The sequence below is a fragment of the Ochotona curzoniae genome, unplaced genomic scaffold (assembly GCF_017591425.1).
Source record: "Ochotona curzoniae isolate NIBS_2020 unplaced genomic scaffold, NIBS_Ocur_1.0 scaffold_3223, whole genome shotgun sequence".
NCBI lineage: Eukaryota > Metazoa > Chordata > Mammalia > Lagomorpha > Ochotonidae > Ochotona > Ochotona curzoniae.
The window spans coordinates 4,412,109-4,426,386 of record NW_024467108.1 but is presented as its reverse complement, the minus strand read 5'-3'; positions in this window follow the sequence as shown (position 1 = coordinate 4,426,386).

The following is a 14,278-nucleotide window of genomic DNA, read 5'->3' as shown; positions in this document are numbered from 1 at the left end:
AGCTGCAGATATGAGCTTTTAGCCTTCATTTCTTTTTTATTATATATTAATAAATAAGGAGTTGCAATACCCGAGCCCTGCCTGCCAGATTCATATCCTGTGTCCTGTGTACTTTCACGGTGAGCTCCCTGGTGGACAAACAGATCCACGGGGCAGAGCCTGGTGCCAGAGCCTGGCGCCAGAGTCTCCCCACCTAGACCCTCATATGCCACAAGCCTGCTGTCCTCTACTGTGTATGCATCTGTCCCGGCCCCAAACTACGACACCTACTGCTCCCAGGGCAGCTCAGCTTGATGGTGCTTAGCTTGGGGGAACTAATACTTTTTCACAGATATGCCATGGCCTCTTGGCCATGTCAGACACCCTGTGGGATGAAGACCCCATGGTTAGGAGCAGGAGGCAGGCACAGAGCTGCTTGCTAGCAGTTCTGGACTAGGAGCCAGGTCTCCCTCTTGCTCCAGGCCAGCACTCCTTTGCCTGCTCCACATCATGGCCATTCATATAAGCCCAAGTAACCTTACCTCCAGACTCCCCATTGCCAACCTGGCACTGTGGCAGAGGCAAAGGCCTCGTAGCATCAGCTAAAGGACAGCACAAGCAACAAACTGTGCTTCTTCCACGTAGGCATCCTTCCCTTTTCAGAGGTATTCACAGGACAGTGAATGGTGCAGGAATGATCTGTTTGTAGAGGAGCCCACAGAGGTGCATGGGGAGAAGAGATGAAGCAGGACCACAACCCAGACACCTGGCCCCAGGCGGGGCTCTCACCACTGGGACCTGGCAGCCCCAGGATTGTGATGGACAGAGACCCATTGGCTGGATTCATGCTGCCTCCAGAGCCTTGCCCTCCAATCCAGGGTTGCTGGGGTCCAGAAAGTAAACTCAGCAGCCTAACAGTGCCATGAGCAGGGCTGCTGTCACGCTCTGCAAACTCCTTCTGCCAGCTCCTTCTTCGCACTTGTTTGGAGATCTCATTGAGGCCCAAGGAGCCTGGATGGAACCTCCCACCACCTTGGCCTCCTCTCTGTCCTTTCTAAAGGAGGCTTGCTCATATTGGGCCTGGCTTGTTCCCCACACAGGGATAATTAGAAACTTTGGGAGAGGGCACAGTTCTAAGCACCTCTAGTGAAAGCATTAGAAGCACAGTAATCTGAAGGATCCACCCCACCAGCTCCGAGCAGCACCACTCAGATGCCTTCCTCCCAGTGCTGCCTTCCCTGACACTGTCCCCTACATGCTCTTCCCCACAATCCTGGCCCTGCCCAGGCTCCTCCCCTGCTGAGGGCAGAAAGGGACATCCCTGCACAGCCTGCCTGACTGCAGGCCACTGCCCTCAGGGTTCCCTGACAGGCCTGACTGGACTCTGTGAGGTTCTACCCTATTGCAGGGTGGAGAGTCTGAGAGCATCCCAGGGCACCAGCTGCTTTGCTTGCTTCAGGCCTTTCTGAGTGTGTGATCTTAGGGCTCAGCAGGCCAATTGTCAGGTAGCTCCATCATACCAGGGAAAGACAGTGCTTCCCTTTCTGTCCTTAGAGAGCCTGGGTCTTGAGGAGGAGACAGAGGTGCGGCTGCACCCGAGAGCTGAGGGGGTGATGGCAGGGTCTGTGGGGACTGACAGGCAATGCCAAAGTGGGCTCTGCAGGGTGAGCAGGGGGAGGGCAGGTGAAGGTACAGCAAGAGACGATACCATGGAAGATGAAAGTAGCATGGGGAGCACCACAAAGGGCTCACTAGCACTGGGTTAGCAGGTGGAGGCCAAGAGCAAAGGGAGGAGAGGCTGTGTGTCCAGACAGAGGCCCTGCAGGCTGCCCCTGCCTGCTTGCAGCACAAGTGAGTGCCATGACAGTGAGGCTACAACCGGGGGAGGCTGCCATCAGAAGCCCAGGGTGGAGGAAGGCCCTGGGGAAGGCAGAGCACCTGACAGCCTGGAGATAGGGCTGAGGAAGAGGGAGCAGACAGGCATGAGCCTGGGGTCTCACCTGGTCACACCTTCAGGGAGAAGACACCTGAAGCTCCAGCACAGGACACCTGTTGCCTCAGGAGACCATGGCAGCCCTTGGGAATATGAGGATCTGGAGAGAAGGTGGAGCCAGAGACAGAGAGATGGAGAGATGGGGAAGTGGGAACTGCTAACTTACACCTGTGACTAAAGTCAGCCGGGGTGAGGGGCCTCTGGCCTGGGAGAGACTGTAGAGTGGAGACAGGTGACCAGAATGGAACCCAAGCACTAGCAGAGAAACAGCCGTGGAGGACAGGGAAATGCAGCAGAGTGTCAGTGAGGGAGCCAGAGATCGAGGCCTGCAGGGGTCTCCCATGGGGCTAAGGGGACTCCTGGTGCCCACGGCATTCAGCAGGGTCGGGGAGCTGAGAGGCAAAGGCTGGTTTCAGGACACTGAGGAGCAGAAAGAGGCAGGAATGGAAAGCGAGCAGTCTGGGGATGAGTGGTTGAGGTGAACTTCAAGGACAAAGCCTCTCAGGAAAGGGAAACGTAGACGAGATAGGAGTGAGAGTGGAGGAAGCTAAGATGTACGAGCCAGTTAAGTTGTCTTCCTCTTGGCCACTAACTTGCTGTGTCCTCCTGAATTGTCTCATGGTGAGTGTGAGGAGCTCTGGAGCTGCCCAGCTCTGCTCTTTCCCATGTTTCAACAGCTCCCGAAGGGAGTCCTGGGGGGATTCATTCTTGTCTAGCAGTCAGGCTGGGCACAGCCTGGGTTCTGGATGGGGCAGACATCCCTTTAGTGAACAAAGCATATTCAAGCCCACTGACTCATCTGAGGCTAGCACACTGAGAGAGGCACAGATTGGTACCCACATCATAGAGTTGAGGACATGAAGGCTCAGGATGCATTGGGGCTCAACAGATGAAAGCGCTGTTTAGGATACCATCTCCCCTGCAGAGTGTCTGCTTTGAGTCCTGGCTGCTCTGCTTCCGATCTAACTTCCTATTAATGCATCTGGGAGGCAGTGAATGATGGCCCAGGGGCTTGGGTCCCTGCCATCCATGTGGGAGACCCAGATGGAGTTTTGGGTTTTCTGGCTCTTGCAGGTATTTGTGGAGTAAACCAACAGGTAGAAAACCAGTCTCTCTGTCTCCCCCTTTTTCTGCCTTTCAAGTATATGAAAATAAATCAACATTAAAATAGGAAATGGAGGAGTTTATCCAGTGGGTCCTATGAATCTGTATCCTTATAGACCCGAGGGGGCCAGGCGCTGGACTGGGGCAGGTGTAGTTGATCTGAGTTCAGAGCCTCTTTTCCACCTGGCTTCCTGACCCCAAAACTTGATTATCCTATTAAGATGCCTTCGGGTTTTCTGGAGATGCTTCCTCTTTCTTCTCCTGGGGGCAGCTATGAAGCTACCTGCTCCCATCTCCCATGGGCTCTGAGTTCAGGGAAGTAGCAGCATTTCTGAGAAGCAGGACCTGGCCCATGGTTTGGCCTGGCCTGAGGCACCACCAGGCACAATGGCATCTCTCTGTCTGGGGCTGGCTCAGCAATCTTTCCCCCTGCCCTGCTCCCTAGCACACACGGCCGGCCGGCCAGCCTCCTCCTCCATCGTGGTAAGTTCATGGAAGACAAGCAGAAACTGCTGGAGTAGGTTCACTGGGAGGAAGGAGGAGTGTGTCTGTGTAGATAAAGGTTTTCTTGGGCCTGGATCTCCAGACCTCAACTCAAGACTGATTCGATCACCTCATGCTAGCTCCACCTGTATCCTCTTCTGGAACAAACCAGAGCTCTCATGACTTGTCCAAAGTCAAACAGAAATTTGAAAGTTGGGACCCCAGGTTCAACACTGTGGGGTAGTGAGTAAAGTTGCTGCCTACACCAGTGTCCTTGTCCCAAGGCTTTAGGCCCCTGCACCAAATTCCCATTCATGCCTTGGCTCCCACTGCCCCTGCAGTCCTTCCTCACTGCTTTACCTCATAGACATGCTCCAGGGACTAGTTTGCTACACTACCATGTTGGAGAGATCCAGGCTCTGGGAAGCCCTAAATTGTGGACTCTGACACCACCAGGAGGTTCTGTGTCCATTTCCAGCTCTGCTGCCCCTGCATGCAAGACCTTCCCCCTCTGAGTTCCTCTGTCAGGGTGCACAGCACAGCACCCAGCATCCTAACAGCTCCTAACTGTTGACATATGAAGGCTCTTCCCTTCTAGATCCAATACAAATATTCTGGGGAGTAACTCTGATTGGTCCCTACCAGGTGACATAAAACTGATCTTGGTGGGGAGGGAGTAAGGAAGAGGGTATTAGCATCATGTGACTGCAGTGGGATTAGCACAGTGTCCCCAAAGTAAGTAGCAAAAACACACAGTGGTCACAAACACGGAGTCTCCAAAGGGCCCCTTGTTCCTAAGCTGCCACTGCTACTGACTTGGGCCACTTTTTGAACCTATGTCCTCTCTTCTGTACTTTTTACATGCTGTTCCCTATCCCAGAGCACTTTTCCCTGTTTTCTGTCTGTATTATTCCATCTCATCCTTCAAACACAGCTCACAAATGTCCTCCCTGGTCCTCTCTGCTGCCCCTGCCCTGTAAGACTCATTCCTTTGTATTGCAAGGATTTACTTAAGAGACTTCCTCTCCCTGTGCATCAGCCTCCTGCATCAGAGACCATGTGGTGTCATTTCAGCATCGTTAGCCACCAGTGTGGTCCTTAGCCTAAGGGGGGGACATGCAGTAGGTACAGGTTGAAGAAGGGAATGTTGGACAACAATGGTGAAGGTGACAGCAGTGACATATGATTGACAGATGATTACATAGCAGCTGCTCAGAAAGTTGTTGTTGAGGAGCCAGTGTTGGGGTGTAGTGAGATAGATACCACCTGCAAGAATAGTATCCCATATTGGAGCTAGTTTAAGTCCCAACTTTTCCACTTCCAATCCAATTCTCTGCTAATGCACCTGGGAAAACAACAGAAGCTATTCCAATTGTTTGGGCCCCTGCTACCCATGGGAGAGTCCCAGAAGAAGTTCATGGCTTCTGGTTTTGGCCTGGTCCAGTTCTGACTATTGTAGTAATTTGTGGAGTAAGCCAGCAGATGGAAGATCTTTCTTGTTCTGTGACTCTTTAAGCAAGATAAACAAATAAGTCTCACTTGTTTGGTTGTTGAGTCCCTGGAGGAACAGTACTCTCATTACCATTGCCAGTACCACCTCCACCAGCAGGACCACTTCTCATCATTACAGGACCCAGGCAAGGAGTGCAAATGGAGCCTACAAATGACATCCTAGGGCCCAGCGTGGTGGCCTAGCAGCTAAAGTCCTTGCCTTGAACACACCGGAATCCCATATGGACACTGGTTCTAATCCCAGCAGCTCCACTTCCCATCCAGCTTCCTGCTTGTGACCTGGAAAAGCAGTTGAGGATGACCCAAAGCCTTGGGATCCTGCACCCATGTGGGAGACCTGGGGGAAGTTCCTGGCTCCTGGCTTCGGCTTGGTGCAGCACCGGCCGTTGCAATCACTTGGGGAGTGTATCATCGGACAAAAGACCTTCCTCTCTGTCTCTCTTCCTCTCTGTATATCTGACTTTGCAATAAAAATTAAAAATAAAAACTTTAAAAACAAAACACAAAGATGACATCCTAAGTGCACAACTGAAAAAGCTATTTAATAATCATACTCAATCTTTCCCACCTTGACAAATACAACTCTTTTTTTCCCAAATGTGATGGGTTTCTTTTATTTTACTCTGATTCAAAACCAAAGATTCCACTATAGCATGAAGAACAATAATATTAAAAGGTCATGAAAAAGTAGTGTGGGACATGCAGTTTGTGCTGTACAAACTGGAGGGCTGGGTCATTTCCTTGGGCATGACAACACACTTTTGCTGAGGAACACATTAAACTTAACACTGTGAAACTGAACTGAAATGTGCCACAAACGTGGTGACTTCTAGGCATGCCTTTGGGAACCTCCCTCCGGATGGCCCTGCAATTTCTAGACTTCAATGTGGGGAGGATTACAATTTTTTGGAAGAATAAAAGTTCACTCTTGAAATTTCACAGAAGGTTAAGGCCAAAACATAGTGGGTGCATTTCTCTTCACTGCCAAGGACCCATCAGATGCTTCACTCGAAAGACAATTACAACTTTTTAATGACCTGGAAACCCAAGGTCAGAGTTAAAGCTTTCTGACCTCTCTGAATTCTTTGCCAAAATGTGGAAGTAATGGGGAGAGTCACCCCTTGGCCCCTGGCTTCCAGCTCTGGGCTCACCTCTCATTCCAGCTCTTTCCTGTACTGTGAGAGACCTAAAAACACACATGTGAACACCCCAGTCTGCAAGTCCATGGGGTTTCAAAACAGGCCCCCAAAGGCTGGAAGACTCTTCTCAGTGACAGACATGGGAAGGTTGGGGTGAATCTGCACCAACAGTACACAGCAGAGATGATATGATGCAGGGTGATGCTCAAGATAACACATTGCTTTAGATAACACATTGCTTTGTCGACTAAGCTATCTACTCTGTTGTCCTGAGCCTCTAGGCATGAGATCCCATGGTTCTGTGGCCTCCATGTTGTGAAGAAGCCCAGAATCCCATCGAAAGGTGGCACACCCAGATATTCCAAGCAACAGTCTCAGATAGGGCTGGGGTCAACCCCCAGAAATGGCAGTCAGACACATGGACAAAGACCTCTGCAGTGGATCCCAGTACCCAGTCACAAAGTCCCCCAGGCTCAGGCTCCACACATTGTGGAGCAAACACCATTCCCCTTGTGTTTGCCCAACTTCCTGATCTGCATAAACATTAGAAAATGTGGCTCTGGGGCTGGGTGTTTGGCACAGCCATTAAGACACCACATACGATGTCCATGCTCTGTATCACAATGCCCAGGTTCAAAGTCCCATCTCTGTTTCCCACTCCAGCTTCCTGCTAATGTGCACCCTAGGAGGCAGCAGGGGATAGCTCTGCGGTTGGGTCTCTGCCACTCATGAGGGAGTTCTGGGCTCCTGGTTATGGTCTGGTTCAGCCTTTGCTATAGCAAACACTTGAGAAAAGAATCAGTGGTTGAACACTTTTTCCAAAATGCTTATTTTTAATAGTTAAGTTTTGGGGCAATTGAGTATATGGCAAAAGCCGATGGGAGCAAAGGGCCTGCACCTCTGCTGTTCCAGCCATCTCTCTCTCAGTTTCCAAGCACAGGTCATGCAAGGAGGGCTGCATGGTCCAGGAAGCAGATGTGGGGCATTCAGGGCAGAAGATTCCAGGCTCTTGGGGGAGGCAAAAGGGTAAGTCTAGAAGGGATAGGAGTACACACTCAAGAAATGTCACAGACCCCTTGTGCCCATGCATGTGGGAGCAGTTGAAAAGGGGTCAGCACAGGAACCTCTAAAGGGCTTAGTCTGGGGCACAGATGCCCCTCCTGCCTTTTGCCATCACCATCTACTACTGTCAGCAGGGCTGAAACCACCATCCCTGTATCTACCTTTGACCTCCAAAGTCCCTAGGCTAGTGAGGGGGAAAGAAAGAGACACCAACAATAACAAGTGCTCAGAGAGAAGTAAGCACTGAGGTGCTGTGAGAAAGCACACAGGGGCCCAGGGACAGGAGTGTCAGAATCATGTTTCTGAGCAGCAGTGACTCCAAATAAGACACTGCTAGGCATTATTTAGGGGGAAGAGAAGACATTGTGTTCTGCTCCCAGGGGAAACCACATGGTTGGAGGCCTGGTGACAAGTAGGAATGTAGGGTGTCTGGAAACAGCATGAAGCAGCATTGGGCATGAGCTGGGCAGGAACATGAGGCATGGGCCACAGTTCTACAGAGAAGCCTGGTGGGGAGGCAGAGACCAGCTGTCAGTTTGGGGCTGATGTCCAGGTGGGGTATGCTGGTCTGGCTGCCCACATCAGGACCCCTCCTGATGGCCCTATTCTAAGCCAATGGTTATTTTTCGGTAGCTCCCTTATTTGACATTTGGAAGGATTTGCAGCTAGGGTCAGGGGACCCGATCAGATTCGTGCTCCCTCAGGCATGGAAGGAAGGGGTCACAAATGGAAGTAGGGCCATGGCTTAGAGAGTGATGGTAGGGACAGAGCCAGGGGTAGTCTGGAGTGTGGGGTGGCCACAGAGAGGAGGGATGTGGGCGGGGGCCAGACAGGTTTGAGTTATTCAGAGGAGAATCAACAGAAGCAAGGGTGAGCCCACAGTACAATAGCGAAGAAACAACATGGCTGTCCATCACAATGAAATCAGCATTGTTGGGATGCCAGGTTGGCAAAGTTGCTGGTTGGGAAGCCTGTGGGTCATACCAGACGGCCTGGATTGGGGGTTAGGCTCTGCCCATGGCCAGCCAATGGGGTGGACCAGCCCAGCCCCAGCAGGCATTTGGGGAGCATACCAAGGATGACAGCTCTGTTGCTCTGCACCCTCTGCCTCCTGAACCATCACCACCTCTGCAGGTTATCTAGGCTTTCGCACACTTATGGTCTTCTTTAACCCTGTGGCAGCAACACCAGCTTCAGACACAGCTGCTAGCTCCCCTTTCTCATAGCTGGGGGTGAATGATGCCCAGCAGCCATTGCCCTACCCTGTTGGCTCACAAAAGCCAACCTGGATGGGTGTGGAGTGTGGAAGTGAATTGTGACTGACCTAACCTGACCCCAGCAACCCCACTCTGCTCTGTTGCTGTCTGGTCAAGGGCTGGGTGCGTGACTCAGTTCTGGTGCAGGGAGGGAGGAAGGGGTGCTTCTACTCATCATGGGAAGAGAGGAACCTTTTGGCTGCTGCCATCCCTTGGCTGTCTGCTTCAAATGATGCTATCCTAAGTTAAGAATGTTAGACATGGCACTCTAGCAGCCATCTTGTGATCATGCAGTTGAGTCCAGAGAAAGTCAACAAGCTGAGGAGAGCTTCGGGAGCTGGGTCCCCCATGATACCGACAATACACATGAACTGGTCTGATCCTTATGTTCATGCCTCTGTAGCAGCACTGCCAGGCATGGACCCACCCACAGTGCCTCTTATCTCCTTACCATTCTCCAATGCACTGACTCCCAGTACACTCTCAATAACCAGCAGCTGCTTCTCCTGGTCAGAAGTCCACCTGTAGGCCACTGGGATTTATGGTGGCCTTAACCAGTGATTGAGGAATGCCAAGTTGCTGATCCTTAGCTGCCTCACACTGATGGAGACAATTTTACGGAGTGGTCTGCGTCGTCCCCAGAGCTCCCCAGTAAGACTGAGCCAAGTCTCCCTTTGTGGAGTTGGCTAGAATCACATCCTTGTCTTGCCTTGACTTGCCTTCCTTCTTCTCTACTTCCCTACTACTGGTTTGCCTTGAAAACATGTCTTTACCATTTGAAGACTTATTTTTTTATTTAACAGAGTGACAGAGATAGAGAAGAAAGAGACAGACACAGAGGTCTTCCATCTTCTGGTTTACTCCCAAAATGGCCACAGTGACCATGGCTAGGCCAGGCTGAAGCCAGCAGCCAGGAACTCTGAGTCTCCCCTGGTAGGTTGGGGTTAGGTGGGTGAGGAGGGGCCCAAGTACTTGGGTCATCTGCTTCTGCTTTCCCAGGGGTATTAGGAGAGAGCAGGACTGAAAGCAGAGCAGCTGGGTCCTGAACTTGTGTTCTGATATGGGATGCTGGTGTTATAAGACACCTTGCAAGACAACAATGCCACAGAGTCCTCTCCTCAACATTTACTTTCAGGAATACCCTGCACAAGAAGCTATCATTACTCAGGCTATATCCGCATGAGCCCAAAGCTCCCCAACAGACATAGGCCAAGCAGGGAGATAGGCCTCATGGCAAATCTGCTCAAATGCAGGTTTTTTGCTGCAAATCCTATGGTCTTTTTAAACATGTGAATACACTGATGACTAAAAATTTACTTCTGCGAAGTGCTACATCCTAAACACAGTGATAGCAACAACTGGTTGCTACCAGTTACTGAGCTTTTCCTGTGAGCCAGGGCCGAGGCCAAGACTAGCTCAGTGAGCCCTCTTAATCTCCACTAGAATTCCATTAGGTAGTTTTGTCTGTGTTAGCTACTACACTGAGCAACAAATCACTGCAGATTTAGCTCCTTCAAACATGTCTTCTGGCTCACAGTTTCTGTAGGTCAGAAGTCTGGGCACAGGTCCCTGCTCTTGGGTCCCACCAGCATGCAGTCTAGGTATGGTCTCCTCAGGAGCCCGCCTGGGCCAACAGCCACTCCCAAGCTCCCTGGCACTTATATGACCAGGGTTCCTGTCTTCATGCTAGACTGTTAGCAAGGGGGCCACTCCCAGTGTCTAAAGGCCATCGCAGTGCCTTGCTATGTGTTTCTTGTTGGCCCTTTCACAATGAGACTGCTTATTTCTTTGAAATCAGGGTCGTGGCTCAGTATTGTGGCACAGTGTGCAAAGCCACCACTTGTAGCACCAACAATCCCATATGGGCACTGGTTTGAGTTCTGGATGATCTATTTCTGATCCTGCTCCCTGCTAATGGCCTAGGAAAACAGCAGAAGATGGCTCAAGTGCTTAGACCTTTGTACACACATGGGAGAACTGGAAAAAATTCTGGCCTCCTGGCTTCAGACTAGCTAGTTCTGGCCATTTATGAAACGTACTGGCTGATGGACATTCATCTTTCAAATAAATAAATCCTTTAAAAGGAAAAAAAAAAAAGAAATCAGAATCAAATCACAGGCACCATGACACTCATGAGATTATACTGGCTATGACCATCGAGGGAGGCGGGGCTATCCTAGGGTCTGTCATACTATAACCCACATCATGGGAGCAACATCGTAGCGCAGTGGATTAAGCTGATTCCTGCAACACCATCATCCCATATAAGCACTGGTTCAAGGTTAGCTATTCCACTTCCTACCTAGGTCTGGCCATTGCAACCATTTGGTGAATGAATCAGCAAATGGAAGATCTCTCTCTTCTTCAACTCTCCCTTTCAAGTAAGTAGTTGTATAACCAGGGAAACTGAGTCAAGCAGGGGTTTAGTCATCCCACCCAACATCATGCTCCCGAAGAGTGGGGGTAGAACCCAGTTTTCAGAACCCTGCCTTCGTTAGCACCTATTCTCCTAACAGCCACCCTACTCTGCCCACATACTGCACTAGGTCCCTCCCTCCCAGCTCTGCTCCCTGAATCGTGTCCAGGAGCCTCTTCAGTGACCACAAGGAGAGAAGGAGCTCAGAAAGGTCAAAGGTTATGGCCAAGTGTACACAGCAGTGGGATCAGGACAACAGATAAGGTCGTAGTCAGAGTGGAGGGCAGCCAGAACTCAAGAGGGAAGGAGGGAGAGAGAGAGAATGAATCAAGGGGGTCCAGGAAGACTCCTGTTACCCTTGTGGGAGCAGGGAAAGGGGTGAAGAGGAGGAAGGCAGTCTTTCAAGCTGCTCCTGAAGAAATGACCATGTGAAGTTTACAGCGAGTAAAAAGGCAAGGAAAAAAGCCCAGGTGTGGCACACGGACCAGGTGGGCAGGGTGGTTTGGTCCACAGCACCACAGGCTGGTGATGTGGCCAGGTCCCGATGTGGAACACCTGTGTTCTGAAGGCAGTGGGGAGCCGAAGGGTGTGTAGCAGCAGCTGCTATGATCAAGCATGCCTGAAGAAGAGCTAACAGCAGAGTGTGGGGGAAGAGAGGATTGGTCAGGGTTTTACTGTCTCTTTTGGTCTTTCCCACTCCAAGATGCCCTAGATCCTTCCATGGGGTCACGAGGGAGGGTGATTGAGTACAGCTTAGCCCTCTCAGAGTAATGAGGCTCAGGAGTGGCAACTAGTGTCACCTTAGTCATGACACTGTGGAGGGGATGAAGACCCCAGACTACCCTGCATCCACTCTGCACAGTCCAGGTTGCCGCAAACCTGTGGCAGGTAATCCAGCCTGAGGGCTCCAGGTGACCGACCACCTGCCTCCCTGCTCAGGGGCATCTGCAGCCCACCCTCTTCACAACCCTCGGGGTCTAGTCTAAAGCCCTGCTTTTCACTGCCCACTGGGGTGGGGAAACAAAGTGTGGCTCTGACCTTCGCATCCTGTGTAGGTTCAGGTGATCACTGGTGCCCAGTCCACCTGTACTACCCTCTTCCCTGGGTCTGGGGCTGCCTGGCGAGCACCTGCCGCAGCTTTACCCGCTGAGGTGAAGGACCTTAAGCAGTGGGAGAACCTAAGGCTCCAAGAAATGCTCATCCTAGGTCCCTTGCTGTTTAAAAAAAAAAAAAAAAGGTGGAATACGAACAGGAGGAGGCAGGAACCCGGCAATGATGAGGGTGGTGGTGATGGTGGTGGTGGTGGGGACAGGGAGGTTCGGGGGATGGCGCGGAGGCGCTAGAAGAACGCGGGCTTTAATTGCCATCTCCCGGCGCAGACCCAGACGCTAATTAAAGTCGCCTGGGCCCGCGGGGGCGGCGGGGCGGGCACAAAGCCGGCTTTGACCCGGCGTGGCGGCGGCGCGGCGCACAGGGGCCGCTTGTGGGCCGTGTTTGTTTTCGCTCGTAAAAGCGCGGCCGCCGCCGCTGAGCGAAGAGAGGTGCCCGGGCGGCGGGCGAGCGGGGCGGGAGCCTGGTCGAGGGCCCCTGAGGCCACAGCCTACCCTCCTCCACCAGGCTCGGCCGCGTTCAAGGACCTGCTGCTGGACTGCACGCGCTCCCCTCAACCCGGGGTATCCTCGGTGACTCAGTTTCCCTTTCTGTTAACGGGTAACAGAAATGGTCTTAGTATCCAGCTCTTGCTGCAGGGGGGTTGTTGAGTTGCAGTCAGATCCTCCCCAGAACAGTCAGGCCAGGATCGTGGGACTCCTGGAAGTCACAGGAGATTGCCCAGCACGTCTACCTCCCCAAACCATCTGCGTGGGCTATAGAAAGGTGGGTTTTAGCAGGGAACATCTTCCTGATGCTCAGAGCCTAACTCCCACCTGTCAGGATGCCCATGGCGATAGGGAAGTGCGGTGAGCTCCCCAGAACTAACATTGTCTCCCTTGGGAAAAGTTCCCTCCTTGCTATGCACTTTTCTGTGTAGGGAAGGCCTCTACTTCCCTGGGCTGCACTGGGCACCCAAGGCTTCTTGCCGAGCTGCAGGTCTTCTGTGTGGTAGGGAAGAGGAAGGAAGAGCTGATGTGGAATCACTGAGCTTTAAAAGCCCACAGTCTTATTAGTGGGGGAGGAAGGGACTTTGCACTTAGACTTGCCCTTGCTGTGGGATGCACTCTACTATCTCTGTTCCACCTGACTTCTATCTCATCTTTCAGTTGTCCGCTTTGCAGCAGGTGACACCGTCCTGCTCACATGGCTTCCCCTTGAGCGTGGGATGACTCTTGAGGGGCTTTGCCTGCCGGCCAGGCTTGAAGTTCTCCTGGGGATGGGGACTGTGTGAGGGTTTGCTCCTGCTTCTGCCCTAAGTGGGCCCAAGAAGATATGCTAGGGAGTGTTGCCTCTCATGCCTAGGGCAGGAGCAAGGCTAAGACCTGGGCTGGTAGGGGGAGACTGAGGTGAAGACAGGTGTCATCAGAGAAATTCAGAAGCTATCGGGGCTTAATGAGGTGCCGGGTCAGGAGTCTGACTGCACCCATCCCCGACTGGTGCCTGGTGCTCAGTGCCTACTCCCTGAGACTGGTCCTCTAGCTACCTGGGCTAGATGTGGCTCCCCCTGCCTGCTCCAATTGCTGGCTCTGCAGAGGGATGGCTGGTGGTCGGGTGAGGGTCTCCATGATCCCAGTCACCTGTGAGGAGGGCAGTGAGGAAGAGGAAGAGGAGGAGGGGGATGATAAGGGAATGGGGTTCTGAGATGGTTTCCCTCCCTAAGGCCTAGGAGCCAGAACTTGGACAGAGACGCTATTAATACAAAATTTGCAAACACGGCTTCTAAAAATAGCCCTGGCTGGCAAGGCCTACCTGGCACGGTCTGCACCTTTGCGGCTGCTGGCCTGTTCCCCCTCAGTGCACTGGGCAGCCGACAATCTGTCAGCAAGCATGTCACTCTGCCCTCCCCCACCCATGGTGAGGGGCGACCGGGTGCGTGTGGAGGAGGGGCCAGAGGGAAGACGAGGCTTGACTGCTACTGAGAGAGGAGGGAAGGATGTGAAGGGGGCAGAAAGGGGGCCAGACAGCACAGCCCACAGAGAGCTCCCCAAACAGGTCAAGGTACAAGTATATCATGAAGATGCAGACAGCTTTTGAAGCCTTGGAAATGAGAATGGCCCAGTTGGAGAACAAGGCCCGAGGGCAAGAGGGCAAGAGGGCAGGGCTGAGGAGAGCCACTCCAGGATCTGCGTGGACCTAGACATCGCATGGTCGCCCCAACCCCAGCAAGTCCTTGGGACCTCAG